Below are 27492 nucleotides of genomic sequence, written 5' to 3' on the forward strand. Positions count from 1 at the left end.
ACACCCCCACACACACCCCCACACAGAAGTGGAGTTCCACTGAAACAGCCTTCCTTGCTGTGCCTTCTGAGCTGGCAGCCCGGTTCCCCTGCTCATGTATTATTCAGCTCCTGAGACCCAGGCAGCTCGCTACGCTGACCAAAGCCCAGCACCTGCTCTGCCCATTCCCCTCCTCCCTTGCCCAGGACCTAGAGGGTCCAAGGTTCTCCAAGATGACTTGGTGGGCTTTGACCATCCCACCCTACGCCCCACTTGTGGCCCAGTTGCAGGTGTGCTGGTGATTTAGGACAGGTGGCATCCCATCTCTGTGGCTCAATGTCTTCGTCTGTGAAGCCGAAGTGACCCAAAGGCTCTCTTCAGGGGCTTGAGCCAGCTGTGGTCCAGGGAGGACCTGACCAGGACCAGCACTGATGTTCCCATGACGACTCCAAGGCCAGAATGTCCCACCCAGCACAGGCCTCACAGGCAGGCTTCCCCATCCCGGTAAACAACACCCACACACTTTCCACCACTGCCCTAGGGTGAAACCCAAGGCGGCTCTAGAGGAGATGAATTATGGATCCACCCTCCCGGAGTCCTGGCCCGGTCCCCCCCACGCCACCCGGGGCGAGTCCAGGCCTAAGGAGGCCGGGTGTCCAGCCACAGGCAGGAGACAGAGCAGGTCCCCGGGTCTCCAAATCCCTGAGCCGGTGACACTGGCCCCAGGCCCAGCAGGGAGCAGGCAGCCACCATGGTGGAGGAAGATGAGAAGAAAGCCAAGAAAGGGAAGAAGGCGCCAGAGCCGAAGAAACACACACGGAGCCTGAAGGGGACGTCACGGCTGTTCATGGGCATCCGCAATCACACACCCAAGATCTCCAAGAAGGACAAGTTCCGCAGAGTCTCGGCCTTTTTCGGGGTCTCCACACCGGCCCCAAGAAGAGCAAGCGCAAGAAGGCCCGCACCGTGCTCAAGTCCACGTCGAAACTCATGACGCAGATGCACATGGGCAAGAAGGAGCGGGCAACGAAGGGCAAGAAGCCGTCCTTCATGGTGATCCGCTTCCCCGGCCGCCAGTGGCTACCGCCGCCTGCAGCCGTGCGCCCGGTCACTCAGCAAGGCGTCCACCGCCATCAACTGGCTCACAAAGAAGTTCCTCATCCAGCAGGCCGAGGAGTTGGGCAGCGAGCAGGCCTCGATGGATACCTGGCTGCAGAGCTCGGGCTCCCGCGTGGGCTCCCGCAAGCTGCCCTTCCCGTCGGGTGCCGAGATCCTGCGGCCTGGGGCCGGCTCCGGAGGTTCCCCCACAGCCGCAGCGTCTAGGCGTTGGTGAGCCCCTGGGCTTCCGGCCTTTCAAAGACGAGGCTCCCTTCCATCACTCAGGCTCCCGCAAGTGGCTGTAGGGGCTCGAGGGCTTCCAGGACCTGGGTGAGTATTATGACTGCCTCCGCGCCTGCTACGACCTGCAGTCTCTCCACCGCTACGAGGAGCAGGAGCCCTACGTGGTGGGCCTCGGCCCCTACAGCCTGGCCTGGCCACCCTACGGTGACCACTACTGTGGGTACCCGCCTGAGGACCCCTACGACTACTACCACCCGGACTATTACAGTGGCCCCTTTGATCTGGGGCACACCTATGGCTAAAGCTACGACTACCACGATTACGAACCCCTGTATGCGCCCCCATCGGGGTACTAGTCTCCTTACAGCTACCACGATGGTATGAGGGCGAGGCGCACCCACACGGCTACTACCTGGATCCCTACACGCCCTGCCCGCCCTATGACCTCCCGTACCACACTCGCTACGACGTATCCTACTTTAATCCCTACGGGGTCCCCTACACCATCCCCTATGCAGAAGGTGTCTATGGCGGTGGGGACGAGGCCATCTACCCCCCTGAGGTGCCCTATTACCCGGAGGAGTCGGCCTCGACCCTTCTGTACCCCTGGGTACCACCGCCCATCCCGTCGCCCCACAACCTGTATGCCCAACCCATGGATGACATTGCCGAGCTGGAGGAGCCCGAGGACGCGGGCGGGGAGCTTCAGGGCACCTCCTTCCGCCTGCGCAGCGCCGCCTTCTTCGAGCAGCAAGGCACGGACGAGCCCGTCAGGTCCAAGCTGTTTCTCATCCGCAAGTTCCGCCTCTTCCCGCAGCCCCAGTTGAAGCTGTTTGGGAAGGAGAAGCCGGAGGTGCCCCTGCCACTCTCTCTAGACATTCCGCTGCCCGCGGGAGAGGCAGACCAAGAGGAGGATGAGGAAGAGCTGCCCCCAGTGCCCGCCGTGCCCTATGGCCACCCTTTCTGGGGCTTCCTCACGCCACGCCAGCGCAACCGCCAGCGTGCAAAGCTGTCGGTCTTCAGCGTCCTCAGCGTCCAGCGAGGCCTGGGCTTCGGCCCAGAGTTTGACCGCCCCGCGCCTCGGCAGCCACCTCGCTGGCGCGGTTCCTCAAGAAGACGAGGTAGGAGAAGAAGCCCATCCCGCGGCTCAGGGGCAGCCGGAAGGCCCAGGCCGGCGACCCCGCGGTCAGGGAGGCGGCCTACAGACGCTTCAGCTGCAAGCTGGCTGTCATGGACCCGGAGCGGCCCAGCACACTTATTGTGCTGATGAGAGCCCAGCCGCGCGCTCCCAGCGGCAACGACACGCACCGCCCGCCGGTCACCGCGCCCGCGCCCTCGTCCAGGACCCTCTCCCACTGGAGCTCCCACTCCCGGGCCCCCGCCCGCGCCGCCCCTCTCCCCGGTGCTCTCCCGCCTGCCCCGGCCGGCCTCGTCCTAAGGCTCCCTCCGCAGCCACCTGCCGCCCTGGGCCGCCCCAGCGCTTGTGCCCCCTCCGCCGCAGGCCAGCTGGTGGGCGTTCCTGGAACCCCCTGCCGTGAGCCCGGAAGTACCCCCTCCCCGACCTACTGGTGCTCCTTCTGAGGCTCCTACCGGCAAGGGGCGGCCTTCGGCTTCCGAGTGGCCTCCACAGGGGCGTCGCGGGGGCGGGCCTGGTCCCCGCTGGCCTCGCCCCAGCCCTCGCTGAGGAGCCTGCCCGGCCCCGGCTACCGCTTGCCCTTTGCACCTCCGTCTTCTCAGCTGTCCATGCACGTGGGTCCCTACCAGCTGCCCTTCCCGCCCCCGGCCCGCCGCCCCCACTCGCTGCGGGAGCCCCCAGCCCCACGCCGAGCCTCCAGGCGCCTGGGCCCACCCGGCTCGCTCAGGTCGCCCTCACCGCCCCTGGTGCTAGGCCACAGCCAGCGGCGCCGCTCCCTCAACCTGCCCTCGGGCCTCCCGCACACATGGGGGCGCCTCAGCGAGCCGCCCACTGGAGCTGTGAAGCTGCGACTGCGCCGGCCCTTCCACCAACCGCCGGGGGCCGGGGCCTGGCAGGCGCTCCTGGAGCAACGGGAGAGCCCAGGAGAATCCAAGAACTCAGAGACGCCCTGGACCGTGCCCCCGCTGGCCCCCAACGCCCACCATCCCCCTTGCCTGGAGGTGCAGGCATCCGCGAGGCTTTTCCAGATCACTCCCTGTGCTGGAAAACCCCTTTCTCCAGCATGTGAGCCCTGTGCCGTCCCCCACTCTCCAGCCGATGGACTCAGCTGCTGATATGACCAGGGTCTTCCTGGACAGACACCATGACCCAGGGCCTGGACAGCTCACCAAATCTGCTGGCCCAAGCCCTGAGAAGCCTGAAGAAGAGACCACCCTGGGGAACCCCAGCTGCCAGCAGAGACCAAGCCTCCAACCCCAACACCTCCCAAGGAAGTCCTCCCAAAGCAAGACACTAAGGCCCAGCCTCTCATATCCACTGGCTGAGTGTGGCCAGACCAGGGCCACATGGCCATCATGGCACCACTGTGGGACACTGCCCCAAGCCCCAGGCCCCTTGGTGCCCATCAGTGCCCCAGAGCCTTTGCCCAAGGGGGGTGAGCACCGCCAGGCAGGCCCTGGGCATTTTGCTGTGTTCATGCCTCGTGTGCACAAGCTGAGCTTGCAATCCTGATCAAGTCTAAATCTCTCAGGTTCCAGAAGAATACACGGAAGCCCAGAGTCAGGAGTACTTTGCCCAAAGTCGCTCAGGGTTGTCTGTCTCCATCTCATCAATGATGAGTCAGGCATGGGGGCGGGGGTGGGGCAGGTAGGACTTCTGCCCATCAGCAAATCCTTTTCACCTGCAGCAAAACCTCACTGGGTGGGTTTTTCCACCCAGTCAAGCCGGCTCCCCCTTTCAATGTGACCGTGACCTTCTCAGGACAGTATAATATCTCCTGGCACTCGGAGTATGAAGGCCCTGACTTCATGCTGAAGGGCAAGCTTCAGTATGAGCTGCAGTACAGGAACTGCAGAGACCCCTGGGCTGTGGTGAGGAATGTGGGGATCAGTGCAGCTAAGTGGGTGAAGGGGAGGGGAGAGAAGGGAGTGCAAGGGCATCTGTGTGGGAGAGATGTGTGAGCATCGTCATCCATGGCCAAGAACAGAGAACAAGGGTGCGAGCGCTCCCTTACAGCGGGCCACCCTCCCTCTCCTCACTTCTCCCCAAGGTAGGAGACCTCTGAATAATCTGTCCTATCCATGCCTGTCCCCTCCACTGTCAGCATTCCAAAGAGACTGTCCCCTCCCCAGGCTTTACCCCAGGTCTAGTGTAGTCAAAATAGAAGACATTTCAGGAACGCGGCCATCTGGAAGCTTCCCACTTGCTTAGAATGGCCATAGTTGGAGAGTTCCAGAAGTATCAGTGATTAAGAAGGTCCAGCCTGGTGCGGTGACTCACACCTGTAATCCCAGCACTTTGGGAGGCCAAGGCGGGTGGATTTCGTGAGGTCACGCATTTGAGACCAGCCTGGACAACATGGTGAAACTGTTTCTACTAGAAGTACAAAAAGTAGCTGGGCATGGTGACATGAACCTGTAATCCCAGCTACTCTGGAGGCTTAGGCAGGAGAATTGCTTCAATCCGGGAGGCAGATGTTGCAGTGAGCTGGGATTGTGCCACTGCACTCTAGCCTGGGCAACAGAGCAAGACTCGATCTCAAAAACAGAAAAAAATTCCAGTGTTAGGGGGCCCATTGTTTCAAACATGAAGGCTTTGAGAGGTGTCCTTCCAGCCCACTATTTAGCACAGTCACAAGTGGGACCCTGCTCTAAAAAATAAAAATAGTAATAATGATAGAACCATCACAGATGAAGAGTTCTAGAATTGCCCATCCTTTAGAATGGTCCCAGCTGAAGATGTCCGTGAGTACCATACTTTAGAAAGTTCCCAGTGGAAGATTTCCAGAGGTATCTATTGCTAAGATGTCTGTAAAGACTTCTAGAAATGCCCACTGTTGGGAATGTCAGTATGTCAACTCTTGGAATTTTCAACAGTTGAAGACATTCTCAATTGATGTATTGAGACTTATTCCAAGCATCAGTTGAGAATGTCTTCAACTGTTGAAGGATTCCAAAAGTATGCATTGCCTGGGATACTGCCAGACCATTGCCACTCCTGAGATATGCCCAGTCCTGCAGGGAGAGTTCACTGCCAGGACCGTCAATGGGTGAACTGGAATCAAAGAGAAATCAAACAGAACATCCTATCACAGGCAAGGGCCAGGCAGTGCTGGTGAGTCTGTGCTGCCCAAGCCTGAGTCCGGCTACTCAGGCATAAGCCTGATTCTTGTGGGAAGAGAAAAGATGCACAGCCCCTCTGATGGAGGCTGGGAAAGAGGTGGCTCAGCTGGAGGCAGGGGCTGGCCTGGTTGCACCCTGACCTGGTGCATCCTTTCCTTGTACTGGCAGAGTCCAAGGAGAAGGCTGATCTCAGTGGACTCAAGAAGTGTCTCCCTCCTCCCCTTGGAGTTCTGCAAAGACTCAAGCTATGAGCTGCAGGTGTGAGCAGGGCCCATGCCTGGCTCCTCCTACCAGGGGACCTGAAGCAAGTGGAGTGACCCGGTCATCTTTCAGACCCAGTCAGAGGGTAGGTGTGAAGCTGGGATGGACACCCCACTCCTGGTACCAAATCTTGTCCTGGTCTAGCCACCCTAAGCCCTGAGCTTTCTGGCACAGCTCAGAGGTATTCAGTTCTTCATCCCCAGATGTAGCCCTTCAGTGCCATTTCTAGAGCCCCTGCTGACCAGGCTCTGTGCTGGATGCCAGCTGCTGCTGCTTCTGTTAGGCATTTGATACCCCTAATTCTGAAGTGGGAATCAGCCCCATCTTTCAGATGAGATAACTGAGGCTCAGAGAAATAAAGTTACTTGTCTGGGATGAGCAATGAGAACAAGATTTGAACCACCTCACTTCAAGACACTAGCAGTAGCAGCCTCTCCCACCCCTTTCCACTCTACCCCAGACCCATTTCCCACCATGCTCACCCCACATGGCCTCTGGTCGAGTTGGTGCCATTTAACCCTTTGCTTCCTTCCCAGAGTTAAAGGAAGGCTGGAACCCTCACCTGCTGCTTCTCCTCCTGTTTGTCATAGTCTTCATTCCTGCCCTCTGGGGCCTGAAGACCCAGCATGGAGGCGAGGCCATGAGAAAGGCAGGGAGGTGGTCGGGCTGGGCTGCTGCCCCTCTATGGTACACCTAGAGTTGGAGAACCTGCCTGTCATCATGACCACAATGACGGTGATGGGATAATAACCAGCTCACAGCCACTGCATGCTGGACACCGTGCAGGGCACTCACTTCACTCCCATGGCAGCCCTATGAGCTTGAGATACTGCAGTTGCCCCTATTTTACAAATGGGGAAACGGAGGCATGGAGAGGTCAAGAAATTTGCCCAAAGTCACACAGCTCCGAGGTGGAGAAATTGGGATTGAAACCCTGGGTCCTTAAACAGGGATCTCAGCTATGATCCTGTCCAGTGAATTTTAAGCTTTAAGGCCCGAGGGGGCATCAGGGGCCACCAGATGGTTGTGAAGAGGTAGGTGCAATACTCCACACCTCTGAAATGGCCTCTCTGTGCACTCCTGGTTGCAGATAAAGAAGTTGTGGCTCAGAAGGGGCAGCATTTGCCCAGCACAGCACAGGCAGCCAAGAACATAACCTCAATACCCCTTCAGGAGCCTGCAAGGGAGACTCGCTGCTCCCAGATGGGAGAAACAAGCCCTTTCACTGCTTCTTCTGGGACACCCCAACCCCCACCATGAAGCAAGAGGATGTGTGTGGTGGGCCAACCCAGAGGTGCCAAGCAATCTTCTGAGGTCCCACAGCAGTTCTGGCCAGATTCAGGCCTGTTACCTGAAGTCCCGCATTTATCCCCCATGGAAAGACAGCCTGCTCACCTGATGATTATGCAATGGTTCTGATTGGCATCGAGCATTTTGGCAAAGGTGAGATTTGCAATTGCAGAGAGGTGCCTGGGAGACAGGTTATTAGAGCCAGCCTCTGCCTCTAAGCTCCCAAACCTCCCAGGGATTGGGCGGGGAGCATCCGTATCCAGCCAAATAGCCAATCTTGCCCACCCCTCACCCTGTTGGGGGAATGCTCACACCCCATCCTGGTCTGAACCACAGTGGCCTCCAATCCGTGGCTGTGGCCCTGCCTGGGGAGAGACTGTCAGGTTGAGTAAGTGGGCTGCCTTTCCCCATTATCCCTGACTCATGGCTGAGATGCAGCCAAGGTTCAGGCTCCCAGAGCAGGGGAAAGAGGGGCCCAAGAGACCCCAGGGCAGGTCTCCCCCAGACACTCACAGGGGATTCTTTCCCAGGGCCCACCCATTGCACTGCTGCACCTGCTGCAGCCCATAGGTTCTCAACATTTGGTATGGGTTCACCGACACTAGGATGCTCCCGATGTATGCCTGCTGGGAAGACGGTGGCCTCAGCACTATGGCTCCTCACAGCCCTCTGTGTCCCTCCCTTCCCTACACTGGAAGCCTGGCTCCCTGTTTCCATCCAGACAGATATCTGGCTACCTGGACTTGGGATTCCCACCTAGAGCCCTTTTCCAGCTTGCTGGGCTATCTGCTCTAACAGTGGAATCTCAGGCACTGCACCAGGCTGAGCTGGGAGGAGTCTGGGGTGAGCAAAACCCCACAGCCATGATCCTACTCCATTTGTTCATAGTTGGGTCCAGGCTCCAGGAATTTTTGCTTCCTGTTGAGGTCAAAACTCCACTACCTGGAGTGGGCAGTTGGGGGGATGAGGGGATCTTTCTGTGGCCAGAGCCCTTCTGAGTGTCCCTGTCTTCCACACTGTGGCTGTGGGCCTCTGTCCTGTCATTCTCAGGTCAGAGGCTCCCTTCCACCCCTCTGGCTGTCCCCACTCTGGGATCCAGGTCTATGGATTCTAGGACTCTGGAAGTTCTATCTGTCAGGTCCCAGGTGGTGGAAGTGTCACATATTTCTGGATTCCGTCTCCAGCTTTCTGCCTCTGGCATCCACCATTCTAAGACTGTGTTTTAAGACTTCAGATTTTAGTTCCAGGCTCTGACATTCTATGCTGAATTGACAAAACTCAAGAGTTCAAACCAGAGGCCCCAGGGGCTAGGGTCCAAAAAGAAATCTGTGCATCCCACCCGGCCCCAGGAGGCAGCTGCCTTCCTGACCCAGGCCCAGGGCAGGGGAGCCCCAGGCCCTATGTAGATGAGGTTCTGTTCAAATCTAATCTTGAGGTTGGACAGCACGGTGGTTTCCTGGAGGTCTCTGGAAGGGCACAGAGAGAAACGGTCAGTGCCCCCGGGGCTGGTCCTGGTATGGGTCTCCCTCCCCGCCTCAGTGCAGTGCCATGATCAGATAGGCCTGAGTTCAAGTCCTATTTCTGACACCAACCAGCCAGGAGACCTTGGGCAAATTACTTCACCGCTCTGTGCCTGTTTCTTCAACTGTCTGACAGGTGTGATAATCATTTCTTCATCTGTCTAACGGGTATCATAATCAACAGGTATGATACTCCAGTGGGGGGCTGTGGGACACACATAGTCACAGTGATTGGATAATGATGCTGACCTATACACCCTCATGTTTTGAGCACCTCCAATGTGCCAGCCTCCTCACAGCAACCACCCCACTCCCATCTTATGGATGAGAAACTGAGATGCAGAGAAGCAAAGTGATTTCCCCAAGGTCCACCAGCTGGTAAGTGGTGGGGCTGGGATTTGAACCAAAGTCCATCTAACTCACAAAGCACACCATGTTTAGTCTTTGTGACACTTCACGACTGAGGCTCTGAAAATGTCCTGGGAGGTGAGAGGCAGGTGTAGGAGGAGCTGCTCTGGCTGGGAGGGTGGGAACCCCATGGTGACCTCTTGCTGACCGTGCCGGCCCTGCCCACTCACTCCAGCTGTGTCGTGTCCTCCACACCATCCTCCCTGTGCTGCTTGTGGAACCGCATGGATGGCAGGTTGCGGATGGAGTATATCTGTGAGAGAGAGAGGCTGTGTCTGCAGGTTGTGGGGCAGCCCCCACCCCAGTTGGCACCAGCTCGGTCATACCTGGGGCCCACCACCATTGTTTGGGAGGAAACCCCAAGGTCACGTGAGTCCTGCAGGTGTGTCCTTGCTACAGAATGCTGTGGCCCCTGGAACCTGCATGCGACCCTCATATATGAGACGCATGCATGCCCTCAGTGCCCAAGCAGGTGCTCCCATGAGCTCCCAAGGGTCCTGCCCCGGAGGGTGAGCAAAGGCATGTGCAGGTACGTGGGTACACCTGCCAGCTCCCTCCCAACCGCAGCTCTCCCAGCACCAGCAGACCCCACGTGTTGGCTTGTGTGACAACTCGATGGATGCTTGTCTCCTGGTGCATGGGGCCTCCAGGAGGGCAGAGATGGAGACTGTCTCAGCACCACACCCCCATGCTCATGCCGGGGAAAATGTGTGGACGCCTGCATATGGACCCATGCTCAATGGCATTTCTAGCTCATACAACTCCCAGACACACAGGTGTTCTTGTTGGCCTGCGGGCATGCATGCAGGTCCATAAGGCCCGTCCAGGGACACACAGTGTGCAGGCACATGCTCTACCTGTCCACTTGGCACATACATCTGGGTGGACAGCTGGGTCCCCCCTACCCTGGAGGTCTGGAGAATGGAAGTCCTGATGCCACCTTTGGGCTGCAAGGTCTCCTCTGTGAACACACATCTGGGCACATTGGCAGAGGGTGAGCAAACAACCCTGACCCCCCGGGATGCCACATCTGCTCAGATCTCATACAGTTGCTTTCATCATTTGGCTGTGGGTTCACACTCACACACACTCGGGCACGCAGCCCTGCGCAGGATCCACATGATTGCAAGCACATACGTGTGCACCCTCAGCCTTTCCAATCCCAGCTGCCCCCTGAGCAGGCGAGGAAAGAGGACACCAGGAGGGAGCCCTGCATGCCTATCGCTGGGCTGCTAAGTAGGGCACAGCAAGTATCAATCACCCTTTCGGCCCTGGCCTCTGGCCCACCCATCTGCCCACGTGCTCGCCAGCAGCCGTAGACCCTGAATAATTCAGCCACTCACGTATTCCAGGGTGAGGAGGGCTCAGGTATCCTTGCCCCTCACCCCTAGACGCCCTGCGCCCAGCTCCCGCAATGCTGCAGCCCACATGGTGTGGGGTACCTGCCACCGGGGCCTGGGCCCCCCAGCAGCCAGGCTGCCCCAGTTGCCATTGTTGAGTCCTGCTGGCTGCCCCTTCCACCAGGCACCATCTGCAGAGGCTGAGAAGCACTCGCTGCCCCTGCTTGCCCCGCCCACCCCCGTGCATCCTGGTGGCCATGCACTTCTGCCAAGGGCCACCCAGCGTCAGGCTCGAGTTCCGCCTTGAGTGTGGCAGCCAGGCGTGTGCACCCCTCAGAAGGGGCTGCCTGCCCTGCACCTGACATGGGGTTCCAGAAGGACTCCTGGCTCAGTTTTCTCTTTGGCAATAAGGAGACTGAAAGGTTGGACCCTGAGCCCCTCACACTAACCAATTCCAGAATCCTGCAGCCCAAGAGACTTCAAAGGGCAGCAAAAACCCTGAGGAAAGAGGAGGTTCTAATTTGGGGGAGGGTTAGTGGGAGGCAGGAGGAACAGCACAGACCTGGGTGTGCAGTGGGACAGGATGGGCATCCTGTAGTTTCACATCTGGCTTGGCCAAAATCTCTGAGGGGAAGTTAGGGGCCAGACTTGTCACCCAGATTGGATCGGGGAGGGCTGCCCAGGGCCTACAGATAAACAAAGATCCTTCCCCAGAGTGACTTGGAAGCAGTTTCCCATGTCTCTGTCCTGTGCCTGCCTGTGCTGGGCATCCCGGTGTTCAATCCTCCAGAGGTTTGGGAGGCCCAGGCTGTTCTCCCCAACTTCTAGACCCAGAGACTGAGGCCCCTGCAGGCAGCAGCTCTCCAAGGTTGCTGCACAGGGCTCCTCAGGCTGTTTCCCTTTCCCTGTTTCCTAGGCCAGAACCCACAAACCCTCCCTGTAATCTGTGCCCCCATACCTTGTTCTGCCAGCTTTGGGGGCTGACCTCCTCCCAGGACCTGCTGAGGGACAGGCAGGTGGCTCCAGGGCCCAGGTGGCAGGACTGAAGGTAGGTGTGGCCAGGGTCCAAGGGCCTCTGCCCGCAGCCAGAGGCAGGACCAGCAAAGACTCCAGGCTCTCAGCTTGGGGTCCCGGGCTGGCTGCACTTGAGGCTTCAGGGTTGCAGGCCCAACTCGCTGGAAAGAGCTCAGCTTCTGCACACGAGGCATGACCACAGCAAAATGCCCAGGGCCTGCCTGGCAGTGCTCACCCCCCTTGGGCAAAGGCTCAGGGGCCCTGATGGGCACCAAGAAGCCTGGGGCTTGGGGCTGTGTCCCACAGCGGTGCCATGATGGCCATGTGGCCCTGGTCTGGTCACATTCAGCCAGTGGGTATGAGAGGCTGGGCCTTAGTGTCTTGCTTTGGGAGGACTTCCTTGGAAGGTCTGACTTCCTTGGGAGGTGTTGGGGTTGGAGGCTTGGTCTCTGCTGGCAGCTGGGGGTCCCCCAGGGTGGTCTCTTCTTCAGGCTTCTCAGGGCTTGGGCCAGCAGATTTGGTGAGCTGTCCAGGCCCTGGGTCATGGTGTCTGTCCAGGAAGACCCTGGTCATATCAGCAGCTGAGTCCATCGGCTGGAGAGTGGGGGACGGCACAGGGCTCACATGCTGGAGAAAGGGGTTTTCCAGCACAGGGAGTGATCTGGAAAAGCCTCGCGGATGCCTGCACCTCCGGGCAAGGGGGATGGTGGGCGTTGGGTGGTAGGCATGTCCACGTCCCAGCTGGGGGCCAGCGGGGGCACGGTCCAGGGCGTCTCTGAGTTCTTGGATTCTCCCCGGCTCTCCCGGTGCTCCAGGGGCGCCTGCCAGGCCCCGGCCCCCGGCGGTTGGTGGAAGGGCCGGCGCAGTCGCAGCTTCACAGCTCCAGTGGGCGGCTCGCTGAGGCGCCCCCATGTGTGCGGGAGGCCCAAGGGCAGGTTGAGGGAGCGGCGCCGCTGGCTGTGGCCTAGCACCAGGGGCGGTGAGGGCGACCTGAGCGAGCCGGGTGGGCCCAGGCGCCCGGAGGCTCGGCGTGGGGCTGGGGGCTCCCGCAGCGAGTGGGGGCGGCGGGCCGGGGGCGGGAAGGGCAGCTGGTAGGGACCCGCGTGCATGGACAGCTGAGGCAACGGAGGTGCCAAGGGCGAGCGGTAGCCGGGGCCGGGCAGGCTCCTCAGCGAGGGCTGGGGCGAGGCCAACAGGGACCAGGCCCGCCCCCGCGACGCCCCTGTGGAGGCCACCCGGAAGCCGAAGGCCGCCCCTTGCCGGTAGGAGCCTCAGAAGGAGCACTGGGGCCCGGGGAAGGCCAGTAGGTCGGGGAGGGGGTACTTCCGGGCTCAGGGCAGGGGGCTCCAGGAACGCCCACCAGCTGGCCTGCGGCGGAGGGGGCACAAGCGCTGGGGCGGCCCAGGGCAGCAGGTGGCTGCGGAGGGAGCCTTAGGACGAGGCCGGCCGGGGCAGGCGGGAGAGCACCGGGGAGAGGGGCGGCGCGGGCGGGGGCCCGGGAGTGGGAGCTCCAGTGGGAGAGGGTCCTGGACGAGGGCGCGGGCGCGGGCGCGGTGACCGGCGGGCGGCGCGTGTCGTTGCCGCTGGGAGCGCGCGGCTGGGCTCTCATCAGCACAATACGTGTGCTGGGCCGCTCCGGGTCCATGACAGCCAGCTTGCAGCCGAAGCGTCTGTAGGCCGCCTCCCTGACCGCGGGGTCGCCGGCCTGGGCCTTCCGGCTGCCCCTGAGCCGCGGGATGGGCTTCTTCTCCGACTGCGTCTTCTTGAGGAACCGCGCCAGCGAGGTGGCGGCCTAGGCGCGGGGCGGTCAAACTCTGGGCCGAAGCCCAGGCCTCGGTGGACGCTGAGGACGCTGAAGACCGACAGCTTTGCACGCTGGCGGTTGCGCTGGCGTGGCGTGAGGAAGCCCCAGAAAGGGTGGCCATAGGGCACGGCGGGCACTGGGGGCAGCTCTTCCTTATCTTCCTCTTGGTCTGCATCTCCCGCGGGCAGCGGAATGTCTAGAGAGAGTGGCAGGGGCACCTCCGGCTTCTCCTTCCCAAACAGCTTCAACTGGGGCCGCGGGAAGAGGCGGAACTTGCGGAAGAGGGACAGCTTGGACCTGGCGGGCTCGTCCATGCCTTGCTGCTCAAAGAAGGCGGCGCTGCGCAGGCGGAAGGAGGTGCCCTGAAGCTCCCCGCCCGCGTCCTCGGGCTCCTCCAGCTCGGCAATGTCATCCATGGGTTGGGCATACAGGTTGTGGGGCGACGGGATGGGCGGTGGTACCCAGGGGTACAGAAGGGTCGAGGCCGACTCCTCCGGGTAACAATAGGGCACCTGAGGGGGGTAGATGGCCTCGTCCCCACCGCCATAGACACCTTCTGCCTAGGGGACGGTGTAGGGGGTCCCATAGGGATTAAAGTAGGATACGTCGTAGCGAGTGTGGTACGGGAGGTCATAGGGCGGGCAGGGCGCGTAGGGATCCAGGTAGTAGCCCTGTGGGTGCGCCTCGCCCTCATACCATCGTGGTAGCTGTAAGGAGACTAGTACCCCGATGGGGGCGCATACGGGGGTTCGAAATCATCGTAGTCATAGCTGTAGCCATAGGTGTGCCCCAGATCAAAGGGGCCACTGTAATAGTCCGGGTGGTAGTAGTCGTAGGGGTCCTCAGGCGGGTACCCACAGTAGTGGTCACCGTAGGGTGGCCAGGCCGGGCTGTAGGGGCCGAGGCCCACCACGTAGGGCTCCTGCTCCTCATAGCGGTGGAGCGACTGCAGGTCGTAGCAGGCGCGGAGGCAGTCATAATACTCACCCAGGTCCTGGAAGCCCTGGAGCCCATACAGCCACTTGCGGGAGCCTGAGTGATGGAAAGGAGCCTCGTCCTTGAAGGGCAGGAATCCCAGGGGCTCGCCGAATCCTAGACGCTGCAGCTGCGGGGAACCTCCGGAGCCGGCCCCTGGGCCTCAGGATCTCAGCACCCGACGGGAAGGGCAGCTTGCGGGAGCCCACGCGGGAGCCCGAGCTCTGCAGCCAGGTATCCATCGAGGCCTGCTCGCTGCCCAACTCCTCGGCCTGCTTGATGAGGAACTTCTTTGTGAGCCAGTTGATGGCGGTAGACGCCTTGCTGAGTGACCGGGCGCACGGCTGCAGGCGGCGGTAGCCACTGGCGGCCGGGGAAGCGGATCACCATGAAGGACGGCTTCTTGCCCTTCGTTGCCCGCTTCTTCTTGCCCATGTGCATCTGCATCATGAGTTTCGACGTGGACTAGAGCACGGTGCGGGCCTTCTTGCGCTTGCTCTTCTTGGGGCCGGTGTGGAGGCCCCGAAAAAGGCCGAGACTCTGCGGAACTTGTCCTTCTTGGAGATCTTGGGTGTGTGATTGCGGATGCCCATGAACAGCCGCGACGTCCCCTTCAGGCTCCGTGTGTGTTTCTCTGGCTCTGGCGCCTTCTTCCCTTTCTTGGCTTTCTTCTCATCTTCCTCCACCATGGTGGCTGCCTGCTCCCTGCTGGGCCTGGGGCCAGTGTCGCCGGCTCAGGGACTTGGAGACCTGGGAACCTGCTCTGTCTCCTGCCTGTGGCTGGACACCCGGCCTCCTTAGGCCTGGACTCGCCCCGGGTGGCATGGGGAGGGCCGGGCCGGACTTCAGGAGGGTGGATCCATAATTCATCTCCTCTAGAGCCACCTTGGGTTTCACCCTAGGGCAGTGGCGGAAAGTGTGTGGGTGTTGTTTACCGGGATGGGGAAGCCTGCCTGTGAGGCCTGAGCTGGGTGGGACATTCTGGCCTTGGAGTCGTCATGGGAACATCAGTGCTGGTCCTGGTCAGGTCCTCCCTGGACCACAGCTGGCTCAAGCCCCTGAAGAGAGCCTTTGGGTCACTTCGGCTTCACAGACGAAGACATTGAGCCACAGAGATGGGATGCCACCTGTCCTAAATCACCAGCACGCCTGCAACTGGGCCACAAGTGGGGCATAGGGTGGGATGGTCAAAGCCCACCAAGTCATCTTGGAGAACCTTGGACCCACTAGGTCCTGGGCAAGGGAGGAGGTGAATGGGCAGAGCAGGTGCTGGGCTTTGGTCAGCGTAGTGAGCTGCCTGGGTCTCAGGAGCTGAATAATACATGAGCAGGGGAACCGGGCTGCCAGCTCAGAAGGCACAGCAAGGAAGGCTGTTTCAGTGGAACTCCACTTCTGTGTGGGGGTGTGTGTGGGGGTGTCGGGGTGTTTCAGTGAAACTCCACTTTTGTGTGCGGGGAGCGGGTGTAGAGGGGCAGAAATGGAGGGTGAGTCAGGCCTGGCTCTGACTCAAGGCTCTGTCACTAACTGGCTGTGTGGGCCCAGGAAAGCCCTTTGTCCTCTTTGGTGCTCAGTTCCCTCTGAAGAATGGGAGTGATAAGCTATACCCCGTCTCCTTCAGCAAAAAGGAGCAAGACCTGATGGAACTACTGGGTAACTGGAGATACCTCCTGCTGGCACCTGCCTGGGGTCCCTACCTATCCCTGTCCTCTCCCCTTACTTTCTGCCCTGGCTGAGTAGGCTGTGGCCATGTGGTTTCTGCCTTCTCTGGGCAGAGCTGATTGCTTCATGTGGCCTGACCTAAGGCTGCATGTCTGAAGTCTGGTTGGTGGCCAGTCTAATTCACTTTTGAGAACCTGCACTAAAAGAGGTAGGGGGTGGGAGAAACGGCAGGCCGTCGGGGGTGCGGAGTGGCAGCTCTGAGACATGAAGCCCCAGAACCATCTCTCCTCCTCCTCTTCCTCCTCCCTGTTCTCAAGATGGACCTCAAATGACATCAGGCTCACTACTCACTGAACTCCAGTTCAGTCTTTTGGTCCCAGAGTGAATTCTTTGGTTGTTTAAGGTTTAGCATTAGAGACCCCAGAGCAGCAAGGTTCTGGCCCTGGTTCTGCCACTTGCCAGCTCCACACCCTCAGATCAGTGGCCTCAGAGCCTCAGTGTGCTCAGCTGTGAAACGGACATGGGAGGCCTTCCCAGACAAGTGGCAGGAGTGGATAGGGGACTGGGCAGCAGGTGAGATCTCCCCTTTCCCTCTGTCTCTTCCCCCTGCTCACTTTCTCTGGCTCTTTACTTTTCCTCTTCTTCCTGTTCCTCCTCCCCAAGACTCACCCAGAGACTGTCGGTGCCCAGCCACTCAGAGGAGTTGCACCAGGGACTGGTGGTGCCTGCTGTAGGCAGTCTCACAGCAATGGGGAGTGGGGCTTTATGGAAACCAGATAAATTGGATGGAGCGCTTTTGGGGCAAGTTCGGGGATGCGTGCAGGAAGTGGGCCTCCTGCAGTGCAGGAGTTTGAGGGGCTGCCCACTCTCCGTTCTGCTTCTGGGCAGTGGCTCTTGCCCTCTTGAGGAAAAAGGAAGGACAGGGGAGATTCTCTTTCTTTCCCTCTCCCCTCCCCTCTCCTCCTTTCCCTTCGGCAGAGTCTCACTCTGTTGCCCAGGCTGGAGGGCAGTGGTGCAATCTCGGCTCACTGCAACCTCCATGTCTTGGGTTCAGGCAAGTCTTGTGCCTCAGTCTCCCAAGTAGCTTAGCTGAGATGACCGACCAGTGCCACCACCCCAGGGTAGTTTTTGTGATTTTAATAGAGACAGGTTTTGCCATGTTGGCCTGGCTGGTCTCGAACTCCTGACCTCAGGTGATTCACTGACCTTGGCCTCCCAATGTGCTGAGGTTACAGGTGTGAGCCACTGCACCCACCCGAGACATTCTTTCTAAGCCCAGAGATATCAACACCTGCCCCAGCTCCTCTTGGAGTCAGTTTCCAGAGGGAGGCCCCAGCAAGGTATGTGGTGCAGTGGTCTCATGAGACTCTCACAGCAGGTCTGTGAGATATGAACTATTAGTATCTCCAGTCTCCAATGAGGAAACTCAGACTCAGAAAAAAGAAGGGACTTGCTTGAGGTCACCTGGCTTGAGAAGGTAGAACCCAGGCCTGGCCGGGTCTAGAACTACCTTCCTTACTAGGCACTCCTGCCAACTGAGCTCCTGGGTCATCACTGGGCTTGGAGTGGTTTAGGACACTGGACGGAGCCAGTGGCATAGTCCATCGGGCCCCAGATCCTGCTTCTGCCTGGAGGGGGAGGGCCCTGACCAAGCCACTGGACAAACCAGAGCCCAGCTGGGCCTCCAACAGGCACCAAGGCCTCTGCAGTGTTTGCCTACCCCCACCCCAACCTGGATTCCTCAGTCAGCCTGGCCCTTTTCCCTAAGGGTCCTGTAGCCAGCATTTACTCACTCATTCATTCAAAAGCCTCTGTGGGAAGTGTACTGCATACCAGGCACCGTCTAAGTGCCGGGGACACAGCTGTGAACAAAACGGAGAAAAACCCTGTCCTCATAGAGTTACCATATGTGGGCAGAGGGAGAGCCAATCAGCATGGACAATCAGTAACATAGATAACGGGGTATAAGTGCTGTGGAAGGGACAGCAAGAAGTGGGGGTGTGACATTAAATAGGACATCACGGAAGGGCTAGTGGCCAAGGGGCCATGAAGAGAACCTGTGGGTAGTGCACAGTCTCAAGCAGGTGGAGGAACAGCCAGGCCAGGTGGCTGGAGGGCAATGAGAGTGCACTGGGTGGTGAGGTCAGAGTTTGGGGCACACGTACAGGCCCTGTGGGCCACAATGAGGGGTCAGCTTCAACTGCCAATGAGGCAGGAGCCATGGGAGGAGGGTTTTGGCAGAGAAGGGATGGAATTAGACCTCAGTCTGTTTTGTTTATTTGAGATGAAGTCTTGCTATGTCACCCAGGCTGGAGTGCAGTGGTGTGATCTTAGCTCACTGCAACCTCTGCTTCCCAGGTTCAAGAGAATCTCCTGTCTCAATCTCCCAAGTAGCTGGGACTACAAGTGTACACCACCATGCCCAGCTAATTTTTGTGTTTTCAGTAGAGACATGGTTTCACCATGTTGGTCAGGCTGGTCTCAAACTCCTGACCTCAGGTGATCCACCCGCCTCAGCCTCACTGAGCCACTGCTCCTGGCCTTTGACTCCCAGGTTTAAGCAATTCTCTTTCCTCAGCTTGCTGAGAAACTGGGATTATCAGTGCACACCACCATGCCCAGCTAATTTTGTATTTTTAGTAGAGATGAGGTTTTGCCATGTCGGCCAGGCTGATCTCAAACCCCTGACCTTAGGTGATTCACCTGCCTTGACCTCCCAAAGTGCTGGGATTATCAAGGGTGAGCTACTGGGCCTAGCAAAATACCTCAGTCTTGATAGGAGCCTCTACTGTTGTGGGAGGAGCAGCTGCAGGAGTGAGGGGGAAGGCAGGGAGGCCAGTGTGGGAGTTTCCATTGAAGTCCTCCTGCAGTAAGGCTGCCAGCAGTGAAGGTGTGGAGAAGTGGTAGGATGCTGGGGACATGTGGCAGGTAGGGCTGACAGGATTTGATGATGAAGGTGGGGGAGGGTGCAGAATGGCTCCCAGGTTTCCTTACTGAACAGGGAGAATGGAGAGGCCGTCAGGTCATCGGCCAGGATGAGGAAGGCTGCAGGTAGAGCAAGTTGAGGAGGTAGGGCCCAGGAGTCAGCTTTAGGCACTGGCACTGCCAAGGGGCCATCACAGCCATCAGGACTAGTAGTATCAGTCATCGGCATCTAGATGGCATTGAAGCCACAGCTCTGGAGGATGCCACCAGGGAGGGAATGCATGTAGAGGGAAGAGAGGCCACGGAATAAGCCACAGGGATGCAGTGCTTAGGAGCCAAGGAGGCAGTGAGTGAACAGGAAGCCAGCCAGAGGGGGAGGTTGGAGAGACAGAAGGGAATGGGGTCTGGGGGTGCTGCACAGGAGGGTGGGGTTGCTGTGACAGATGGGCACGTGGCTCAGGTTAGTCAAGAATGGAGAGCTGACGACTGAATTCAGCTCCCTAGAGCTCCAGGGGTGACTGTGACAAGGGTGGTCCCAGTACAGTGGTGGGGACAAGGGAAGTGACGCCTGATGGAAGAGGGCTCAAGAAAAACAAGACCAGGCCCTGGCATGGTGGCTCATGCCTGTAATCCCAGCACTTTGAGAGGCTCAGGTGGGTGGATCACATGAGGTCAAGAGTTCGAGACCAGGCTGACCAACATAGTGAAACCCCATCTCTACTAAAATTACAAAAATTAACTGGGCATAGTGGTGCATGTCTGTAATCCTAGCTACTCAGAAGGCTCAGACAGGAGAATTGCTTGAACTCAGGAGGCAGAGGTTGCAGTGAGCCAAGATGGAGCTGTTGTACTCCAGCCTTGGAGACAGAGCAAAAAAACTCCATCTAAAAAAAAAAAAAAAGAAAGAAAGAAAAGAAAGGACTATATTGGTCACAAGGCGGGCCCACTTGTGAACACACTAAAACCACAGCATTGTACACTTTGGTGGGTTAATTGTATGGAGTGCAGATTAAATACAGTTTTTTTTAAAGGAAAGAAGGAAAAAAGGGAAGGAAGAAAGCACGTAATCCACCCCTGGGAATCCCTCCTACATGTCCTTATGGGGAATGACACACAAATGGAGCTGCTCGTTGCCACAGTACACCATGGTGCATTCCAGGATAGAGCATGGCACAGCTATAACAAGGAATGTGGATGGTCTCTGTGTCCTGGTAGGGAGCAATCTCCAGGACATGCTGGTGCAGGAAGCAGGCTACTGTCTACAGTGTTTACTGAGGCCTTTCTGTAGGAAGTGTGTGTGTGTGTGTGTGTGTGTGTGTGTGTATGTGTGTGGTAAGAATATGTTTGTGTTCTTGTATTTGCTTTTTTTTTTTTTTAAGACAGTCTCACTCTGCCAATCAGGCTAGAGAGCAGTGATACAATCTCAGCTCACTGCAACATCCACCTCCTGGGTTCAAGCAATTCTCCTGTCTCAGCTTCCTGAGTAGCTGGAATTACACGCATGCACCACCATGCCTGGCTAATTTTTGTATTTTTAGTAGAGATGGGGTTATGCCTTGTTGGCCAGGCTGGTCTTGAACTCCTGGTGTCAAGTGATGCACCCACCTTATCCTCCCAAAGTGCTGGAATTACAGGTGTGTACCACCATGCTCAGCTTGTATTTATTTTTATTTCCATATTAGAAATATTGCAGCAGGGAGCAGGGGCTCATGCCTGTAATTCCAGCACTTTGGGAGGCTGAAATGGGAGGAGCCCAGTAGTTTGAAACCAGCTTAGGCAATATAATGAGACCGTGTCCCTAAAAAACAAACAAACAAAAATATTAGTGGGGAGTGTTGGCAAGTGTTTGTAGGCCCAGATACTCAAGAGGCTGAAGTGGAAGAATCGCTTGAGCCAGGATTTGAGGCTGCAGTGAGCCGTAATCACACCACTGCACTCCAGTCTCTGACACAGAGAAAAACCCTGTGTCAAAACAAACAAATAAAAGAAATACAGTGCTGGGTATGGAGGCTCAAGCCCGTAATCCTAGCACTTTGGGAGGCTGAGGTGGGCAAATTGCCAGAGCTCAGGAGTTTGAAACCAGCCTGGGAAACACAGTGAAACCCCGTCTCTACTAAAATACAAAATTTAGCCAGGCATGATGGTGTGTGTCTGTAGTTCCAGCTACTCAGAAGGCTGAGCCATAAGAATTGCTTGAACCCAGGAGGCAGAGGTTGTAGTGAGCTGAGATTATGCCACTGCACTCCAGCTCAAGTGACAGAGTGAGACTCTGTCTCAAAAAAAATTACAGCAAAAGCTACACAAAAAATTAATGAGAATGGTTATCTCCCTGTAAATCTTTCTACATTAGTTTGATTTTTGATCCATATGAGTGCATTTCTGAGTCAAAAAACAAACAAAAATGTCACATTTAAAAGTATAAATGTGGGCTGGGCATGGAGGTTCTCACCTGTAGTCCAAGCACTTTGGGAGGCCGAGGCAGGTGGATCACTTGAAGCTAGGAACTCAAGACCAGCCTGTCCAACATGGCGAAACTCCATCTCTACTAAAAAATACAAAAATCAGCTGGGTGTGGTGGTGCACACCTGTAATCCCAGCTAAAGCCGTGCACAGTGTGGTGGCTGAGGCAGGAGAATCACTTGAACCTGGGAGGTGGAGGTTGCCCGGAGGCGAGATTGCGACACTGTACTCCAGCCTGAGAGACAGAGCGAGACCCTGTCCCCACCCCCCACAACACTGTAAATGTGAAAATGGAAAAAAAAATTGGAGACAGTGAGTGAAAACACCACTTTAGACAGGCTCTCAGGAAGAATGTCAGGGCCTGAGATGTCACAGATCCAACTCCACCCCCACAGCACGTAACATTTGTTGAAAGTGAGGCAGAGAGAGGTCAGAAGACTTGCTGGGGAAAAGTGGGGCAGGGCTGGCTCTTCAGAACCAGGAGCACCTCCCAGAGCCATACTTTCTGTCTGCCCCAAGCAGGGAGCCTTGTCTGTCCAGAAGAAAGGCTGAGAGGAATGCCAAATGTGGGTGAAGGGGAGGAAGGCAGCAAAACACACTGCCATGTGTGTACATATGCAAATGTCTTCCATGTTCTGCACATGTACCCCAAAACCTAAAATGCAATAAAAAAATAAAGAAATAAATCAGGGTCAGAGTGACTGGTGCTATTTATAATAAAAAAAATCTAACTTGTGTGTGGTATGCCCAATAAATATTATTCTCTTTCTCCTCAAAAAATATAAAAAAAAAAAAAGAAAGGCTGAGAGGCCACCATTGTCTAGGGGCTTGCCCAAGTCATGCCTCAAACCCGCAGGCAGGCATCTTTCCCCTGCAAAACCCCATTGTCCAGATGAAGACCTGCCATTTGGAGAGGTAAGCCCAGCTCTAGCCCAGGGGATGAGGAGGTCCGCAGCTCAGAGCTCTGGGTCAGGTCTCATTCCTCACTTGGATCTGACCCATAGCAAGTCATGCAGCCTCAGCATTAGTCTCCTCATCTGTGAATGTAGATACCATCCCTACCAAGGCTGACCTGGGCATTACATGAAATGGTGGAGAGCCGGGCACAGTGGCTGGCCTGGGTAAGCAGCTGTTATGACTGCCAACATCGTTGCTACAGGCCTCTGCCTGTCTGCTCTGAGTGAGGTGGTCTGGGTGACTGCTGGCAGCAAGTCCTGCCCACCTGAGCCCTCCTGGTCTCTGGGGCCTCGGGCAGGAAGTCAGCTGAGGTTGCCCCTTCTCTGGTAGTTTCCAGGTCCTGCCTCCCTCTCAGGGTCCCTGACCTCTGTGCAGGCACAGAGCGGGTGTCAGGCTACTAGTCTCTCATTTATTGATTCTTTAAATATTAGCTGTGCATTAGTTGTGCATGTGTTATGTGCCAAGCACTATGCAGGGCACTCAGGGTTGGCAGAGTGGAGTGAAAGCCAACCTGATCTCTGCTCTCATGAAGTTCCCTGCATTGTAGGGGACACAGGCTTTGTTTTCTGTTTTTGTTTTTTGAGACAGGGTCTTGTTCCATCGCTTAGGCTGGAGTGCAGTAACATAATCACAGCTCACTGCAGCCTTGAGCTCTCAGGCTCAAGCAATCCTCCCACCTCAGCTGCCCGAGCAGCTGAGACCACAGGTGTGTGCCACCACACCTGGCTACTGCTTTCAGTTTTTGTAGAGACAGGATGCCACTAAGTTGCCCAGGCTGGTCTTGAACTCCTTGCCCCCAAGCACTACTCCTGCCTCAGCCTACCAGTGTTGAGATTACAGGTATGAACCACCATGCCTATCCTGGATGAAGGCTTTAAACAAAGAGTCACACCAATAAGAAGAGCTGTGAAGGTCAGGGCATGACCCCAGACGGGCAAACACTGCATTGGAAGTCCAGGAAGATTCTCCTGACAAGGTAACCCTGAACCAAGATAAGGATAAGAGGGAGCTGATCACATGGAAGAGGGAACAGTATTCCTGGCAAGTGGAACAGCATGTGCAAAGGCCAGGTAGTAAGAGGGGCTTCAGGGACAGTCTGTGGCTAGAGCGGAGTGATTGAGGGCATGTGAAATGAGAGGCGGCCAGGGTGGCAGGCAGGGACTGGCCCAATCAGCCATGGGAGGGATGGGACTTTGGTCACTGTTCCACATTTCCAGATGTTTACTGTGTGTCAGGCTGGGTGCCAAATGCTTTTCTGAAGTATCACACTAGATTCTCACATAGGTAGGACAGCAACTGTTCTTCACATTTTAGAGATGAAGGGCTTGATCTCAGGTTAGATCCCTCAGCCGAGAGCCCACAGTGAGGAAGCAATGGGACCTGTGACGGCAAGGCCTGTGTACAGAACTGCCAGGCCACACAGAACTCAACTCACTACAACCTCCTGAAGTGGGTGTGATTATTCTTCCCACTTTGCAGAGGACGACCTGGGCCCATAGAGCTTGTAGGTGGAGTTGAGCCTGGGCAGTCTGGCTCCAGAGTGTCGATGGTCTCAACCACTGGCTCACATGGCTTCTTAGGAAGCAGGAGAAAAGGCAGCTCAGGCCGCCATGTGAAAAGAGTGGAGTGGGGACAGTGGCGTGACTGGGACCATGCTGTGATGGAGTCCAGTGGACACATTCAGGATGAGGTGAAACATGCTGGCCCTGATGAGGGGCTAGATGGGGCTGGGATGAGGAGGGAGCCAGGTGAACTTGGGGTTGGGTTGGTGCAGCTGGAGGGTGCACGGAGTGTCTCTGAGGTGAGGCCAGGTGGGGTGGGAATGCCATGTTTGGTCTGGGACATGGAGCGTTTGGATGGCTATTGGGACAGTGCAGTGGAGCGTCAAAAAGGCTGCTCGGACCCAGGTCTGGCAAGATGGAGGCTGGAGGTGGGGTCAGCCGTCTACGAGAAGGACAGAGTGAGAGGCTCTTGACTTGGCTTTCTTGCCAAAGGAGGGATCTGAAACAAAAAACTGTGGAATCTAAGCTGGAGAGGAAGAAAGATGGAGAATGAGAGAATGCACAAGCATGGGACAGAGTAATATGCATTTCTTTGGCTCCTTTGTACCTCAGTCTTCTAAAGCTGTGAGCAGATGACCCCTGGGAGGCTGCAGGGATGCCAGCTGGGAGCTGAGTGCAGCTCTGCTGCCTGGGCATGGCCTGGGTAAGGGTGCATACCCTTGCCTGTGATTACCAGGGAGCATGAGTGATGAGAACAAGGTGGCTGACAGGGTGAGGCCCAAGCCTGGAGCTCGCCCAGGTTGGGGGGGTCTGGGACCTTTGAGGGGGTTTTAGGGAGCTTCCCCAGCCCTAAGGGCACCATGAACTGCTTCACACTGACCTGGGCATACACGGCTGCATGATCTCTCGCTCACTCTCTCACATGCAAATGTAGACCATACAGCCATCCTGCCCACAGATCCAGAAAGCCCAGGACACAACAGAGCTGTAGTGCCTGCCTGACCCCCATGCACAACAGACCTAGCCCAGGAACATGCAGCCCAGTGGCAGGAGCCACTCACCCAAGCCCTCACTGCCTGAAGACCCCCCAGCCTCTGGCCTCATTTTCCCCATTTTGTCAGCCAGCCAGGGGGACAGAATAGGCCTGGATCTAACCCAAGGCCCAGACTCAGCCTGACACTGTGTGAGCTCAAGCCCTTCCCCACCTCACCCAGGGCCAGAGCCCTTGCCTGTAAAGTGGAAGTGGGAATGGCCACCACCCAGGTAGAAACCCTCACTTAGGGCCTCATGGCCAAGCATCAGGTCTGTTGGGAGGGGGGCAAAAAAGCCCTTGCCTGTCTTGGTATCCCACCATCACCTGGAGGGGGCTGCATGGGCATCACACCCCTCACAGATGAACAAAGTGAGGCAGCAAAGGGCCTCAAGGTGAGTTAGGGGCAAGGCCCCAGCTCTGCTGCTGCCCCTGCAGTCTGGGATGGGAGGGTAGCTAGTGGCCAACCCCAAGGACTCTAGGCTAGGGACCCCTTATTTGGGTCCCGTGGCCTGCTCCTAGCCTGCATGCTGCCTCATGGGGGTCCTCTTGCTGGCCCAGGAGCACAATTGGCCCAGCAGAGTGGCTCGGTGTTATGGGGAAGGGAGGCCCAGCCCACCAGGCCAACCGCCTGGGGCCCCAGCCACATGTATATTTAATAATGTTTATTATTCCTGTTTTGTCTCTGGAAAGGACTGAGCAGCTGACAGCAGAGCTGCAAACAGCCCAGGACCTGGGCCTGGGCCTGCTCCATACTCCAGCTGGGCCCGAGGCCCCCTGGAGCTCTCTACCTTTCCTGACAGCCTCACAGAACCTGCTGCATCCCTCTGAAAAGGCACACATCCTCCAGGAAGCCTTCGCTGCTGCTCACAGGTCTTACATCTAGGCTCTGCATTCAAAAACTGTGCAACCTGTACCAGCTTCCAAGAAACAGTAGAATACCGTGAAGGGCTGGCACTGTCCCTGGCACATTATAGGTACTCAATGAGCCCCTGCCAGCCCCTCTGCTCGTGGTTTCTGAGGCAACAGGAAATGGTCAGCCACCTTGTTCTCACGGGGGAGCCTCCCTGCCACCCAGATGGTCGCAAAGGCCTCCTGGGATGCTGCCCACCTTGGCAGCCAGGCCTGTCTTGAGGGGTCAGTCTGGGCCTGACACCCATGACCAACTCCCTGGGCAGAGCCTGCCCGTGCCTGACTGAGGAACCCTGCATTCTCCTTGCCACCCATGGCCTGGGGCTGCCCTGGGGATCCAGGCTCCACCCTCTCCAACTCCCAGGCCCACTGCTATTCTCAATGCTTGACCTGTGCCCACCTGACTCAACCTGGCTACTGTTCAGCAAGGTTACAAAGTGTTCTCAGTCTGGACAGGAATGGTTTTCAATCCTTTATTTCAGAAAGGAGAGCCAGGAGAACTGGGGACTTAGAAAACAGATTCTAAACTCAAAAGTCCCTGGCCCAGGTGTGTAGAGCCAGGGTCTGGGGGTTTTGTGCTGGGCAGGGGCTGCCCTGGGAGGGTCAAAAAGAGGGAGGCACTTTAGGACACCTTAGGCTGTGGAGAATGTCAGCTGGGCCTTTGAAGCCACTAACCTCTGCTTCCAATCCTGGAGAGCCTTGAGTGGAAGACCCAAGGGGGTTTCTTCCTGGAAGGGCCTCCACCCCAAGTGTCAGAGAAATGTGTGTATTTGTATTTTTGTTTGAGTGTTTGTGTGTCCCAGTAGGACCGAAGCCCCCAGGGAGATGAGACAGGTGGGCAAGAGACCTGGCAGGTGCCATTACTTCTTCACGATCTGGAGGACCTCCTCATGCTCCATGGTGTGGGTCAGACCCACCCGCTGCAGACTGTACTTGGTGCTGGTGCCCTGGGTGAGAAATGGGGGCAGAGGGGTCACCTCAGCCTGGACCGGCCAAGGGCAAGGCCACAAAAGATATCCCCGGGGTGTTTGTCCTGGAGGTGAATGCTGGCATACAGTTAGGGCCCCAGGCAGCAGGACGTCTGCAGTGGTCTGACCATCCCTGACCTCAAAGGTGGGGGAGGGCCAGGCACAATGGCTAATGCCTGTAATCCCAGCACTTTTGGAGGCCTCATTTAAGCTCAAGAATCACTTGAGCTCAGGAGTTCCAGACCAGTCTGGGCCAGATAGCAAGATCCCATCTCCATGAAAAATCAGCCAAGCATGCTGCTGTGCGCCTATACTCCCAGCTACATGTGATGCTGAGGTGGGAGGATTGCTTGAGCACAGGATGTCAAGGCTGCAGTGAGTCGCAATTGTGCCACTGCACTCCAGCCTGGGAGACAGAGCCAGACCCTGTCTCAAAAAAAGAAAAAAGAAAAAAAGTGGGGAAGGCCCATGTCCAGCCTGGGTGAACACATACATTTTATGGAGGACAGACACAGTCATGCCAATCCCCACAGGAAAAACAGGAACACCATGCAGAGGAATGTGAATGCCTTGCTCTATGCCTAATCCAGGGGCTCTGCTGGGTCTAACCCCCTGCCTGCCTCCCACCCAGACACTTACCCACACCAGGGCATACTTGAACTGGCTAGCAAGTGACTGGTGGATACAGAGGCACAGAAAAACAGGGGAGAGACAGAAAGGTGAAGCTCCACCTAACCCCATCCCAAGCTTGACTGCACTGTCTCTCACTCCTCCTGGCCCCACCTGTGACCTGAAGCCTCCCACATATCACATCACCCCCAACTTTCAGAGCAGCGTACACCCTCCAGTGCTTCTTGGTAGGGATAAAGGTCAAAAGGGTCCCAGATGTC

General features: G+C 57.2%; 1 non-coding gene and 1 pseudogene across 2 annotated transcripts in view; one reads left to right on the forward strand and one right to left on the reverse strand.

The window, feature by feature from the left end:
* Positions 1–1036: 1036 nt before the first annotated feature.
* Positions 1037–14805, forward strand: LOC144577862 (unconventional myosin-XV pseudogene; annotated as a pseudogene). The gene is made up of 2 exons (XR_013522628.1): positions 1037–12672; positions 13457–14805. The product of XR_013522628.1 is annotated as an unconventional myosin-XV pseudogene (transcript).
* The window catches only part of LOC108590018 (unconventional myosin-XV), a 75879-nt gene continuing 56735 nt past the window's right edge, over positions 8349–27492 (reverse strand). The window contains exons 25-27 of the transcript XR_013522627.1: positions 11355–26581; positions 9227–9309; positions 8349–8594 (exon numbers count right to left, since the gene is read on the reverse strand). This is a non-coding gene — a transcript (unconventional myosin-XV). The remainder of the gene's footprint in view (positions 8595–9226; positions 9310–11354; positions 26582–27492) is intronic.

This window comes from Callithrix jacchus, chromosome 9 (genome assembly GCF_049354715.1).
Source record: "Callithrix jacchus isolate 240 chromosome 9, calJac240_pri, whole genome shotgun sequence".
In the NCBI taxonomy this organism is placed as follows: Eukaryota; Metazoa; Chordata; class Mammalia; order Primates; family Cebidae; genus Callithrix; species Callithrix jacchus.